We start from the raw sequence: 16,215 nt of genomic DNA, 5'->3' as shown, positions 1-16,215 counted from the left end.
AACATGCTTATACTTTTATTTGCAAATTGAGTAACCATTTAGGCCCAGATGTTTGAAACTTTTAACAGGCGATTAAGCTAACAATCGATTACCTTTTTGGGTTTTATTTTGACATAAGACTTGGTATACATTGAACGTATGAGGAAAGGATTATGAACTCAAAAGTCTTTACGTTGAAATCAAATATATATATATATATATAATGTTTCCCACATAATGTGGGCCACAGACTAATATTTTGAATCAAAATCTAACCAGCTCTGTTTGTTAATTGTATATCAATTTTCTTGCATTATTTCGTATCAATTTTCTTGCATCATTTCAGTTGTGTCCCTTGCTTGAAGCTGCTTCCCATGGAACTTTTTCACGAAGTCATTGACTGTCAAAGTGGCATGAAGACGGAATGCACTGATCAGACCAAGTTTCTCGCTGTTTCCTGGCAGCCAATGGAAGAGTCGAGAATACCAGTGCAAGTCAAGTGTTGAATTTTCCACAAAATAGCGAGTCAAGTGTTGAATTTTCCACAAAGTAGCACAGATTCCGAGCATTGTTTCTCTCTGGTCAGAAAAAAAAAATCAGAGAAATGACTTATCAATGATATATTGCTGTCTGTTAGTAATGATTGATCGCAGACTAAATGCTACCATGGGTCTACTGGCAAGCTGGAAAGATACAAAGATAAAGATGATTTATTAAACTTACTGAACATGACATCAGAGAATATTCAGTTGTGAAAGTGAAATAGGCATTAATCTGGCATAAAAGGATAAAATTGCTTAAATTTATTAGATTTATCACTTTTTGTATCATAATTTGGAATTTTCATTTATATAATAATATTACATTATCTTACAATATTTTACATTATCTTACATTATTATTGAAATTATAAAATTTAGTTCTATATAAATGCAATCAAAACTTAATAAAATAAGAAAAAGAAAAAACTTAGTCGGACAAATGGTAAGAGCTCTTAGAGATGAAATAATGAGAGAAAAAATAAAAAAGGCTGCCAACAGAGAAATGTATAGTGAAATTTATAAACCAATTATAGAAGGAATAGAAAGTCAAAAAGAAAAATTGTCAAGAGAATTAAAACGTTTACCTGCAATAAAACAACAATTAGAATCACTCAGTGATGAAATAAATGACATACAAACATATCAAGGCTTACCTCAGCTATTCCAAGAACCGCAACCAATTACATGGTCTCCTGAAGAACTGGCGAGGAAATATAAAAATACAGGGAAATAAGCAAAGAACCTACTGAAGAAGAAATTAAAAAAGTACTGGAAGATTATAAAAGAGAAAAAATGAGGATAACAGAAAAACCGTTACCACCAGAGAATATAATGACAAAAGAAGAGATTAGTAAATTATCAAAAGAAGATATTAATAAATTAGAAGAAAACTATATACCAATATATAATGAAGAAGGATCTATTAGATTATTATCTAAAGAAGAGGTGAAAAAACTAGGAGTTAAAGAATTTCCTGAAGAATTAGAAGAATTGGGAGCAAGACCAAAAGAATTTAAAGTTGATTTTAATCAAGGAATTGATTTAGATCTTATAGATGAAAAATATAAAACACCAATAGAAGTGTTTGACTTGTTTCACAGCAAATCTAAAGATCCAAATGAAAAAATGACTAGGGAAGAAGTAGAGAATATCATAGAAAATGTATCAGAGGATATAAGAAAATTGGGTAATGAATCTGGGGGAATAACTAGAACGATAAATCCCACAAAACCCGAGCTGAAGCAACAGGAAGCAATTATAGCTAAGTCAAATAATTATAAAAAAAGTTAGAGAAGTACTCAACGATATTCTTAAACAAGGAAAATATATGGGAAAAGAAATAAGATACCATAATCGAAAACAAAGTTTTTTTTAAAGAACCAAAGGTTCTGAATCCATATAAAGTTTTACCAAATGGACAATATGGTAATTTATTGATTGATCTTAATAAACTTTATGGTCAAAACAAATTGATTGCTAAGGATCAAAAAACTGGAAAAGAAGTAATTAACACTAAAGTAGATAATGATTTAATTGATTTGATTAATAAGAGATATAACAATACTAAAAAACATTCAATACTTTCTAGGAAAATATTTAAAGAATTAACAGAAAAATCAGGATTACCTATCAATAAAAGATCTATGAAATTTAAAAAAGTAATTAGGGGTCAAGGTTACGAAGTTTGTCTATGCAATCCAGAAGAACTGGTTAATAACTTAGAGTTAATTTGTGGTTCAATTGATTCTGGAAATAATAATGAAAAACTAAAAAATGAAGGTCTTAGCATAATTGATGAACTATTAAAAATAAATAATTGTTACCAAAAGAACATGAAATGTTATATAAAAAACATTTTTCTTAAATATATAAATGGAACAAAAAATAGTATTAAGTTCTGAGGCAGTTAAAAACAACACTAAAAATACTCCAAGCGATTTTACAGTTAGATTCAGTCGTTCTTTACTTTTAGATAAAAATAAAACTTATATTATTGGTTTGGATAGTATTAACACTATGACTTACTCTTGGCATAATATTAGTGATGAATATGATAATAAAAGAATTCGTTATAATAATGGTAAGGATTGGAAAGATGTTATTTTCCAAAATGGTTCTTACAGTTATACAGACATTAATAATTATATCAGGGAAACATTAATAAGCAATGGTGATTTTGAATTTGATAAATCAAACATTGCCCCTATAAGTTTGGAATTTGATTTAAGTAGTTTTAAGATATTAATTTCAATTCATGATAATTTTACATTGGATTTAAGAATGACAAATTTTCATACATTGCTTGGATTTGAGAAAAAAGCTTTGAGAAATACTGAATGGGGAACTACAACACCAAATATAACTAACTCTGTAGATACAATTTATATTCATTGTGATCTTACTGATAATACACTTGTTGATGGTAATTTTAGTGATATTATCTATGCTTTAAGTACTGCAGATTTAGCAAGAGCTTATCCGTTTACAAAAGAACCAAACAGAGTCGGATATTCTGAAATTAATAAAAATGTTATTAATTCAATAAGAATATATATTACAGACGTATTTGGTAGAATAATTAATTTTAACGGAGTTGAAACAAGTTTTACATTAATTTTAAAAGAAATATAAATTATGAAATTATAAAATTTAGTTTTATATAATGTACAAAAAAGTTTATGATAAAAATAAAGGAATATTTATTTATGTTAATCCTTGGAACGTAGAAGAAATTATACAAGGTAGACCTGCGGTCTCCGGAGATTCCATCTCTGGTACAGGTATCTTAGACACTTTAACAAAATTAATTCAATCTTCTGTTGCATCCTCAATTAGCACTGCTGGAAAAAAAGCTCTGGAAACTGCAGGAAAAGCTGCATTTGAAAGTGGAACCCGCAGGATTGGAACGGAAGTTGGAAATTTAGCTGCTAATAAAATTACAGAGAAAATCAAAAGTTTTAAAAAACCTGTAACACCTGCTGTTGATAATTTAATTGCTAAGGAATTACAAAAAACAAATTATAGTAAAAATAATAATGAAGAGGATATTAATATAAGAATAAATAAATTATTGTCGGGTTCCGGAGCTTCAGCTCAGCGTAAGCGTATTAATAGATTAATTTATAAACAAGAGGGCCAAGATGGCCCTAGGTCGCTCACCTGAGAAACACACCATAATACACCATAACAGTGTAAACATAGACCTAGTGATTGCATGGAAAAAAATATTCTGACCAAGTATCATTAAAATTGGAACAAACACAAGTATTTCTTTTATTTGACCTAGTGACCTAGTTTTTGACCCCAGATGACCCATATTCAAACTTGACCTAGATTTGATCAAGGAAATCATTCTGACCAAATTGACCAATAACCAAACTCTACCTGAATTTTATCAAGGCAATCATTCTGACCAAATTTCATAAAGATCAATTGAAAAATACAGCCTCTATTGCATACACAATGTTTTTCTTTGATTTGACCTAGTGACCTAATTTTTGACCCAAGATGACCCATATTCAAACTTGACCACGATTTTATCAAGGCAATCATTCTGACTGAATTTCATGAAGATCAATTGAAAAATATAGCCTCTGTCGCATACACAAGGTTTTTCTTTGATTTGACCTAATGACCTACTTTTTCAACCCAGATGACCCATATTCGAAGTTAACCAAGATTTCATCAAGGCAATCATTCTGACCAAAATTCTTGAAGATTAATTGAAAAATACAGCCTCTATCGCATACACAAGGTTTTTCTTTAATGTGACCTAGGTTTTGATCCCAGATGACCCATTTTCGAACTCGGCCTAGATTTCATCAAGGTTATCATTCTGACCAAAATTCATGAAGATTACTTGAAAAATACAGCCTCTATCGCATACACAAGGTTTTTCTTTGATTTGACCTAGTTTTTGATCACAGATGACCCATTTTCGATCTCGGCCTAGATTTCATCAGGGTAATCATTCTGACCAAAATTCATGAAGATTAATTGAAAAATACAGCCTCTATCGCATACACAAGGTTTTTCTTTGATTTGACTTAGTGACCTAGTTTTTGACCCCAAATGACCCATTTTCGAATTCGGCTTAGATTTCATCAAGGTAATCATTCTGACCAAATTTCATGAAGATCAGTTGAAAAATACAGCCTCTATCGCATACACAAGCTAAATGTTGACGGACAGACGACAGGCAGACGCCGGACATCGAGTGATCAGAAAAACTCACCTGAGCATTGCTCAAAAGAAAATAATATATAATATACATGTTTAGAACAAAACAGTATTGTGAAAGATATGAACTAACTCCTATTCAATCAGATACACCTTTAATTTCTATCTTGCGAAATAATGTTTAAACAGCAAAAAAGTGGATATCATTTTACAATTAATGATAGAAGTTCATATTTTGATTGGTTTAATGGTTATTTTGAAGTAAGTTTTAAAGTTCATAAACTTGCTGATAATAATAATTATGCTGATGGAGATCAAATTGCTTTAATTGATAATGTAGCTTCAATAATAGATCAACTTATAGTTAAACAAAATGGAAAAATTGTCTATGATTGTAATAATTTATACAAGGTAATTAACTTAAAAAAATTAGTTGAACTATCTAAGGATTATGCAGAATCAACTGAACCAAATGAATTTATTTATTTAGATACTTCTCTTGGTGCTGAAAGTAGGGATGACCAAGATGGATATAATAAAGGTTTTGAAATTAGAAAGAAATTAATCGAAGGTGGTAATAGTGTCAATGTTAAAATTCCGTTAAATAATTATTCATTTTTTCAGGGTTTAGAACAAAACAAATTACCTTCAAGTCAAATCCAAATAACATTACAATTAACTAATGATGATAAATTAATTTACAGAGCTAATGCTGCCGATGCGGGTAGAGTAATTGTAACTAAATTAATTTTGTGGGTTCCACGTTTAATTTTCTTAATGTTTATCGAATTAATTTAATTTCTGAAAGATATACAAAAGCAAGGTGGAAATATCTGCGTGAAATGCTGACACAATTTGCAGACACCCAGCAGGTTAATATGTCTTTTAGAATAACAGCTGGTGTAACAAAGCCCGAACATGTGTTTGTTTATTTACTACGGCCTAATAAAAGTAATTCACAAGAGCATAACCCACATTTATTAGATACATTTAGACTTAATGCAGCAGATGATAACTGTAAGCTGGAATCTTGTCGTCTTGATGTTGGTAATGGTGTTTTTTATCCAGAAACGGAATATACAAGTATATCAAGAATTTACGATGATGTTCTTAATTATTTTCATAAACAAATTAATAAAACCACTGGAAATCTTTTAAATTTATCAAATTTTCAAAGTTTGTTCGGGTTTGTTCATTTTAACTTAGAATTTAAAAAGGAATTGCAGAAGATCCTAAACATATTGCATTAACAGTTAAATTAAATACACTTCCCACTGCAAGGTACCGTGTTTACGCAATTGTATTGTACGAAGAAACAGTTGAAATAAATACTATTGGAAAGGAACTTGTTATTGTTTAAATAAAATAAATTTTAAATATATAATGACATCAAATTATATTGAATATAAAGTAGATTTAACAGATGAACAGAAATTTTTTTTAGCACAAGCTTATAACAACAAAATTCCACATACTTTTAGATTAAAATATGAACAGTTGCGTGGAAACTTTCCTTTACTTTTAACAAAAACACAGATTAGGAATAAGAAAGGATTAGAAATTACAATTTCAAAAAAACAAATGTCCAGTCAAGGTCAAAATGGAGGGTTCTTAGGTGCTTTAGCTGGATTAATAGGAAAAACAATTCTTCCAATGGCAGCAAAAATAGCTCCAAAAATATTAGGGCCGTTAGGCGTTGGTGCTTTGTCTGGGCTTGCCAGTACTGGTGTCAATAAGTTACTTTGGAATGGTATGGTTTCGGTAGCTAATATGATGAAATATGATAACACGATATCTTACACCTAATCAAAGAAAACATTTAAGGGGAACTGGTGTAATTACATTAACTCTAAAAACAGAAACAAAACGGTGAGTTTTTGGGTATGTTCACGGCTAGTCTCGGAATACCTTTGATTACATCTTTGTTAAGTGGTAAGGAACAAGGTCAGGGCATACAGATAGATTCACAAAGAAGACCTTACAGACGAATTCCTATTATAAAAAAAAATTATAATCAAACCAATCTCTAACTTTGAAATTGAACAATGGGTAAAACAATTAAAAACTTTAGGGGTGTATTTAGTAGAAATAATCTACCAAAAACAAAATGGAGAAAAACTGAATGCGGAATAATCAATTTAGATGGTTCTGTCGGATCTGGAACACACTGGGTATGTTATGTAAATAAAATATACTTTGACCCATTCGGACTTCCTCCACCAAAGGAAATAGTCAAATATATACCTGAAGTAAAGTATAACAACATATAATATCAAGACAAAACAAGTGTATTATGTGGTTATTATTGTTTATTTTTCATGAAAATGTTACAAGATGGTATAAACATTTATGATTTATTGTATAAAATACTAAAAGTTAACAATACAAAACAAAATGAACAAACAATCATAAATTATTTCAATGAAAAAGGTTGAAATCTATTTTTAATCAAATTAATGTCAAATTGTGTTAAAAACGTTATATTCTATACTACTAACAAAATGTGACAAAAAAACGTTATATTCTATACTACTGTCAAAATGTGGTAAAAACGTTATATTCTATACTACTCCAAAAACTGTCTTATACAGTTATTTGTTTTACTTTTTTATGGGGAGGATGTGTTGATTTCTACATCTATATCACTTTTGCTTCAAAGTAGATACTCAATTTCGTTGATTCGTTCTTTTTTGTAGTTTCATTTGTATTCCGTTCTGAACCTTTTAATGTTTGTAAAACTCTATTACTATATTGTTTGAATTGTTCTGTTTGCATAGTAATATTAATTGCATCATTTGAATATTTCAACAAATCTTTTAAATCCATGGGACTATCTGTGCTGCGTTGTACAAAATTTATCCTACTGGCGCTGCTCGAATTTGTCTTTGTCCTGGATTTTTTATTAACTTAAATCTCCAAGTCCGAGCTTAAATATCGCTTTCACACGCTCTATTAACTCCAGACATATAATGTCGGTGATTCACTACGTATTTTGTTACATAATTCAGAACATGTACACGGAAGTTACCAATTCAATTCTATACGTATCTCCTCAAACAGTTTCCTTTTTTAATTCAATATTTATCTGTTGTTATCCATTTTAATTCTACTTCTGTATGACAAGGTGTATCGGATTTACTATACTTGCTTTTGAATGAAGTGTAGTAAATATATTCCCACGTACTTTCAAAAGCCAACCAATGAAATGCATTGATTTTCACTTCCGCATCTGCTGATCTAGTACGTTTAAGTAGGTCACAACTGTACATGATCCTTAATGTGTTATAACAACTTACTTGTTCGTATACTTACTCTATATCTTATAACTCCATTTTATCATGAACACGTACATTGCTTAACAGATGATTTTACCAGCACAGGTGGTTATCGATTTCTCACCAGTGAGAATTAACGCTCTTGTTTTAGTTACTGTATAAGCTAAGCCATGTAGAGTTTTGTCCCTTTGACCAATGGACTTACGTTCATCAAACCGAATGTTTTTTGGATTGGCCAGCATTGGTCAAAATGGGGTCAATTTGGGGTTAGAGTGGCTTAAAAACGCTATATATATTACTACTGACGAATAAGCACGCCGATACGATAAAATTTGGATAAACTTAGTAAGGTAACGCACCAACACACCAAAACGAAATGGCAGAAATCCACCACCATATATATATTGTTTGAAAGAAGGCTGTGGCGGAGAATTAACAAATCAATTTTGAAAATGCTGTTATTTTCAAACACTTTAAACGGAGTACATGGTGTTTTATTCATTATGTATTATCAGCAACTACGAGGTGGTTCTGGATTGGAGCGGTTCCACTGTAATTTATGTTTTACGAGGTACTTTAATGATTGAACCAATTAACAAAACACTCCGAGGCTCATGGAAATTCCAACACGTATAATGCTCAGAATCGTGGTCAAAGTGTTAATGGTAATCCTCTGGCTGGAAACAACAGTGATAGGAACGTTCCCCGTGATACATCACAGGAAAATAGTAATTTTCCTGGAGGTGCTGGCAGACGCGGACGTGGTCACAGAGGAAGTCAGGGTCATAGAGGAAATGGTCGTGGACAAAATGCATGGAGAGGACCACTGGCGCAAGACCAGAAAGACAATGCCTCTGTACATGTTATATCCTACCCCTAGGTATTCTATAAGAACCATGGTCATGAAGGGGAAAATATACTAACCCGTTTTAATCGCGCATTTCATACCTAAAGCACGCAGTTCGGTAAATGTGTACTATGGATATCAAACAAGTGGTAATTTATCTTCCATTGTGTACCGGTCGCTTTTCTTCAATACTTCTTATCTTACAAAAACAACGTGTTGGTTTATAGTTTTTTCAACGTTACACAAAAAACTTGCTTGACCTTCCCTGGTGAAGTTCCGTTCTAGATTACAAAACCATTCTGATTGGCTGTTGTGAAAATGTATGTCAATCGTCATTTTACTACACGTGTTCGCTAATATGTGAAAATGCAGCATAATTGTGCAAAATGAGTAAAACAAGTGAATGAAGTATTGCCATGCAATACAAAGTCCCCTTTCTGGAAGGCACCTAATTTTCTCTACTGCAGTATAACATAATGAACTGATATCTGACAATATTGTACTATATATACAATATGTTATAACAAAACACTTGGATTAAAATTTATATATATAAAAACCTACAGTTGTTTTCATTATGGCAATTTTTTGGCCGATTATCATAAAAGGTGTCAAAAGTTAGTTATAGTAACAACAAAGGGAAGAAAAAAATATAAGTCCACAAGAAACTCTTTACCAGGTAAAGATAGGTCAAAATGCTCCTAAAAATGGATATAACATGCATGTTATACCACAGAAAACGATTTTTCCTACAAACAGTAATAAATAAGTTACAATATAATCTATTTATAGTACAACAAAGGGAGGTAATTCTAGAAACAAGGGTGCCTCACGGTGATGAACATTTGTGGCAAGTTACATTAAAATCCCTCCATGCATGAAGAAGAAATGCTCCAAACAAAGAGTCATTCTTGTATTTGACCTTTGGCCTCTATGTGTGACCTTGACCTTAGACCTAGGGACCAGGTTCTTGCGCATGACACTCCGTCTTAAGGTGAACATTTGTGCCAAGTAATATCAAAATCCCTTTAAGGATTGTTGAGTTTTTGGCCTTTGACTTCCAAGTGTGACCTTGCCCTTGCAGCAAAGGACTCGAGTGTTGCACACAACACATTGTCTCATCCAGGGGAATAACTGTGCAAACTGATATTTAAATCCTGTTTTGCATGACAAAGTTATAGACCAGACAGGAAAAATTCCCACTGACCTTTGATCTCAAAGTGTGACCTTGACCTTTAAGCTAGGGTTCTGGGTGTTGCACATGACATGTCGTCTCATCATGGGGAACATTTATGCCAAGTAATATTAAAATCCCTTCATGGATGGCAGAGTTCTGGACCGGACAGGAAAAAAAAACCCTATTAACCTTTGATCTCCAATTGTGACCTTGACCTTTGAGCTAGGGGTCCAGATTTTGCACATGACAATTTGTCTCATCATGGGGAACATTTATGCCAAGTAATATTAAAATCCCTTCACGTATGGCATAGTTATGGACCCGACAGGAAAAAAGCCCTGTTGACCTTTGACTTCCAATTGTGACCTTGACCTTTGAGTCAGGGGTCCGGGATTTGCGCATGACATGGGAAACATTTGTGCCAAGTGATATCAAAATCCCTTAATGAATGACAGAGTTATGGACCGGACACAAAACAGACCCTGTTCATGCTATGTAAACATTTGACAGCCAAGTGTGACCTTGACCTTTAAGCTAGGGGTCTGAAAGTTGTGCATGACACATTGTGTTATTATGAGGTACATTTGTGCCAAGTAATATTAAAATCCCTTCATGGATGGCATAGTTATGGACCAGAGAGGAAAAAAGCCCTGTTGACTTTTGACCTCCAACTGTGACCTTGACCTTTAAGCTAGGGGTCCGAGTTTTGCGCATGACATAACGTCTCATTATGGGGAACATTTGTGCCAAGTAATATTAAAATCCCTTCATGGATGACAGAGTTATGGACTAGACACGAACGGAAAAGCGCATTCCTATAGTCCCCGAAACTGGTTTTCAACCAGCAGGGGACTAATAAACAGAACAGATGTAGACCAATGTATGATTTCAAATTAAAAATCATATACAAGATGAATTTCATTCATCATTTCGAGTTTTAGTGTAAAATTGTGATTTTTTTTTAAATTCTGTTTTTGTTTGTTTACGTTTCGCCTAACATGTGCACACTGTCGTGACCTCTAGACCGGATGTTCATAAGGGAAGGTCACGCAAGTTTTTTCTGTAACGTTGACGAATGCATAAAATATGTTGATAATCTCAGCAATATGGAATATTGAGACAATGTGACTGGTGCACGTTGGAAGATAAATTATCGCTTGTTCAATATACTAGGTACCCATTCACCGAACTGCGCGTTTAAGTTGAGAAATGTACGATTGAAAAGGGTAAGTATATTTTCCCGTTCATGACCATGGTTCTTATAGAATACCTAGGGGTAGGGTATAACATGTACAGAGGCATTTTCTTTCTGGTCTGGCGCCAGTGGAGAGGACGTGGTGGCACTACATAGGTCCAAATCGGGTTTTGGAACGTTAATGGCTGGAGCACCTTAGAAAATAGTAACAATTATTATTTAAGAGAACAGTGTTTATATTTTTTAGATTTTGATGTTTTAGCAATTTCAGAGACTCATCTGAAACATGATCAATGTATTTATTTACCTGGTTACTAATGGTTTGGTAATAACAGAAAACTGTTACATATTAATGCTAGAACTGGGTCAGGGGGTGTTGGATTTTTAGTTAAAGAAGAATTATGTAACTATTATGATATTGAGATAGTTGAAAACAGTCATGATTGTATTTTGTGACTTCGTTTCTATGAAAAACACACATGTTTTTCTTTTCATATTTGTCTTTGTTATTTGCCACCTAAAAATTCCAGTAGACAAGTTGACGAGTGTGAATTTCATGATCAACTATTAGCTGATATATATACATTTCAAAATAAGGGACCGTATTAATTTTATTTGTGGGGATTTTAACAGTAGAGTTGGGGACATAGATGATTTTATAGTTGGTGTAGATGAATTACCTTTGAGAGATGTCATAGATTTTACAAGTAATTCTTATGGAGATAAGATGATAGAATTTTTAATTGATAGTAATACATGTATACTGAATGGGCGTAATTGTGTGAAAAATGATTTCACGTCAATTTCAGTGAAAGGTTCGGCTGTAGTGGACTATTGTCTTGTTCCACATGATTATCTGTATATGTTTAGAGAATTTTCCGTAATTAGAAGTACTGAGTTAATATCACAGTTGCAGCTACATAATGGGTTCTCACCGTCGTCCGTGCTAGACCATTCAGTTTTGTCTTGGAAGGTCGATCTTTCAGAAGTCTGTAATACTGATGAGAATTCTGTTACACAGCCATACATAAGCACATCTAGTTATGAAAAATTTGTCAGAAAGTTTTATGACTTCAAACAGTTTTATAACTGCTGTCCACAATACTGTTTTTAAATTAGAGCAAAGTTTACGGTTGCAAAATGATATTGATGCTGCCTATGCTGATTTATGTTGTAATATTAAAGCTGAAATGTTTAATAAATTGCAACACAAAACCATGAATGCCCCTTATACTGGTTCTAATAAAAAGAAAAAGGTTGGTAAGCCTTGGTGGAGCAATGATCTTTCCTGCCTATGTAATATTAAAGCTGAAATGTTTAATAAATTGCAACACAAAACCATGAATGCCCCTTATACTGGTTCTAATAAAAAGAAAAAGGTTGGTAAGCCTTGGTGGAGCAATGATCTTTCCTGCCTATCGACTAGAATGTGTGAGGCCGAGCGGGACTGGTTAAGATGTACGGATGGAACAAGGAGAAAAGTCATTATTTGTCTCAGCCAGACGTGTCTTTGATAGGGAAGTCCAAAAGAGTAAAAGAGCTTACTGGGTGTCTTTTCAAAAAGAATTGCTCTCGGACTGTGATAATAATAACACTGATTTTTGGAAGTCCATAGGTAGAATAGGTGTTTCTCATTCCAGGTCTAAACCAATACCGTTTCAAGTAGTAAATGATGATGGGTCTATTTCAAATAATATTGAAACAGTGCTATGTAAGTGGAAAAATGATTTCAAAAAATCTTTTTGTACCTAGACAGAATAATGTGCATTACGGTAATAATGTAACAAATGGTATAGTAACAGATGAAAGTCGGGCTAGATGTTCAGAATTAAATATAGATATATTTTTCTCGATGTTAGAACAGCTATTATGAAAGCTAAATGTGGAAAAGCATGTGGAATAGATAGTTTGCCTGTGGATATTTTAAAAAATGAGACATGTGTCTCTTTTTTACATATTTTATATAATGTTTGTTTTAACACAGGGGTTATGCCATCAGAATGGGGTAAAATAATTAAGGTAGCAAGGTACACTTAGATGCGAAAATTTTGGGCACGGACGGTCTTACATGTAGCGAGTCGCAATATTGCACTTCCCCTATGAGCAAAATTTGGGTGGCTATCTTATAAATTGCGTGCATGTTTTGTGCTTTTTATTAATGGCAAGATCAGGATTCTCAAACAAGAATAAAGAAAGTTATCAAAGCGAAAGGTTTACATCATCCATGAAAAATAGCGTGCCAAAATCATCAATTTTGCACCTTTTGGACAGTCTGCAATGATCCCGCTGCAAGAACACTGTCCAATTTTATTGCATTTCTTAATTTAATAGTCCTTACTGAACGTCAGGACATAAACGGAATGGGGGCCCATCTAGCTCGTTTTTTTCGGAAAATAACGAAAATGTTCATGAGTATCAATCAACAAGCACAGAACCCTTCCGTAAATTGAATTTTTCCGCGAAATGGTGTCTCATTGATCATACAAAGCTACCAGCAGTTAGTTTTCCAACTGACATCAGAATTTTACATGTATCGGCTGTATAAATTTTCTAAAGAATTAATAATCATTATCTCTCACCTTAATTTACAGACATCCAAAATCACGATGTTCTCTTTATAACAAATATTGACGGGGGCCAAAATTCGAAAGTGTACCCAGCTACCTAATTAATCCTAAACCAAAATGTAGTACACTTGACCCTCGAGACCCATTATCTTATAGAGGTATTTCGTTATCATGCTCGATGTACAAAATATATTGTTCTATTTTGAATACTAGACTAGCTACTTGGGCGGAGCATTATGATATTTTAGTCGATGAACAAAATGGTTTTTCGTAAGCAAAGGAGTACAATTGATTATATTTCTTCCTTAACAAATATTATTGACAGTAGTAGATATCGGACAGTTGGGCAGAGTTGGGGCATTTGGGCATTGGGGCATTGGGGCATTGCGGGGCATTTTCATTTTAATCCGATTTAATCCCTAAGCCTACATAATCCCTTATCCGGCTTAATCCCCTCGTAATCGGGGCAATGGTGCAATGGGGCAGCAGCGGCTTTGGTGCAGCGGGATTTACGTAAGTAGGACATAAGAGTGATTCAGGAATTGCGTTTTGGCTCTAATCCGACTTAATCCCTAAGCCGGCGACCCTATCTATGTCTGTATTTATTAGCAAACCGCATTGACAGCAAGGAGCATTCTGCAAAACGTTTCCGAGACGAAAAGGCAAACATTTTTCTTATGGAGGTAATAACAAACAATAAATTCACTAATGTTTTCCACTATGTAAACAACATTCAAATCTTTGGTAGCTTCATCAGAAAAGTAAAAAGGTTGGTTCTGTTCCGTTCAGTTAAATACCATTACCTATATGAAATCTTCCTAATTCACTATAAACTGCACCAGTCAAAGTTTGTTTCCGGCTCCCTTATGCACATTTGCAAAATTTTAAATGTAGTTTAACAATATCTTTATGACTTTAGATACCCAATATCTCAGATCCGTACAATAATAAGGAAACATCCAGATAGACAAACAATAAAAGTTTTGTTTTCGTATTGAATTTTATAAATACAAGGGTTTTTGTTTTATTTGCATTTATTTCAATATACTTAATCCCCTTCAATGCGTAATCATTGACAATCTGAATTAAACTAAAAAGTGCCACCGGAGTAACGAAAACTAATCTCTATAAATGTAGAAAACAATAAGTGACATTCTATTATAGGATGAAACACTACCTCTATTGTAACGTTAATCGTAAATAACACCAACGTATATGGGAGAACGAAATTATGTATAAGTATTACACTAACACAAAAAGAAAAGTTTTAATAATAATTACGGAATATTCTGTACTATAAAAACGAGATATAGCGGTAAGCGCATTTTACTTTAATATTATTTACATGTTTATCATTATCTTATTTATTCCCCATAATTTTAAGTAACTGAAAAGAACTTACCTCAGATTAGCCGTCTGCGTTTTGTGTGTGTGTGTGTGTATGTTTTTGTTTTCCTGTCTAAGAATTGATAAAATCTAGCACAAATATACAAAGTCATTTTCTGCATAATATAGTACAAATAATAGCCCGTACTTTATATGACTGAAAAATTAAAAAGTTAAACCCGGACACACACAAACAAACACACACGCACGCACCCACCCACCCAAATAATAGCAGTCAAAAGTGAATCAATAAACCAAAACTGCAATATTAAACACGAATGGTGGATAGGATAATCTTGTTAGGCCTTTAATCTAGTAAAAGCAGATATATTTTGACTTTTTCGTCTCATAGAGGGGAGCAAAGTGTAAATTTAAGTAAAAACTTTACAAAGCTATAATGGTAGAACGAACACCCCCACCCGCGGAAATTATGTATAAGTATTATACTAAAACAAAACGAAAAGCTGAAACAATAAAAGCGCTGAAGGATACTGAATTAACTTAAAATGTTATACGTTAAAAAAATCAAAGCACTAAACGTACTGAAGTAATTTAAAGGTACGTTAAAATTAATGTTCTTAAAATTGTAAAACAAAAGCAGTCAAAAATGAAATAATAAACCAAAACTGCAATATTAAACACGAATGGTGGTTAGGATAATCTTGTTAGGCCTTTAATCTAGTAAAAGCAGATATATTTTGACTTTTTCGTCTCATAGAGGGGAGCAAAGTGTAAATTTAAGTAAAGACTTTACAAAGTTATAATGGTAGATCGAACACCCCCACCCCCGGAAATTATGTATAAGGATACTGAATTAACTGAAAATGTTATACGTAAAAAAATCAAAGCACTAAACGTACTGAAGAAATTTAAAGGTACGTTAATATTAAAGTTCTTAAAATTGTAAAACAAAAACGTTGACTGGTTGTGATCAAAGCGTTGAAAGTACTTTTATCATTTCAGTCGGACAAGACCTTCCTCGTTATTCAGGGGAAGATCATTTTAATCAGCTCGGTGCCCTTCATCGCCCTAATTACAATCCCGAATACCGGCAGAATTGGCGAAACT

General features: G+C 32.9%; 1 long non-coding RNA gene across 1 annotated transcript in view; it reads left to right on the top strand.

Annotated features, from left to right (window-relative positions):
* The window catches only part of LOC123554815 (uncharacterized), a 50,523-nt gene extending 43,118 nt beyond the window's left edge, over positions 1–7,405 (top strand). Inside the window, exon 5 of the long non-coding RNA XR_006687132.2 lies at positions 326–7,405. This is a non-coding gene — a long non-coding RNA (uncharacterized LOC123554815). The remainder of the gene's footprint in view (positions 1–325) is intronic.
* The last annotated feature ends 8,810 nt before the right edge of the window (positions 7,406–16,215 follow it).

This window comes from Mercenaria mercenaria, chromosome 7 (genome assembly GCF_021730395.1).
Source record: "Mercenaria mercenaria strain notata chromosome 7, MADL_Memer_1, whole genome shotgun sequence".
Lineage (NCBI taxonomy): Eukaryota > Metazoa > Mollusca > Bivalvia > Venerida > Veneridae > Mercenaria > Mercenaria mercenaria.
This window is presented reverse-complemented; position numbering and strand designations above follow the sequence as displayed.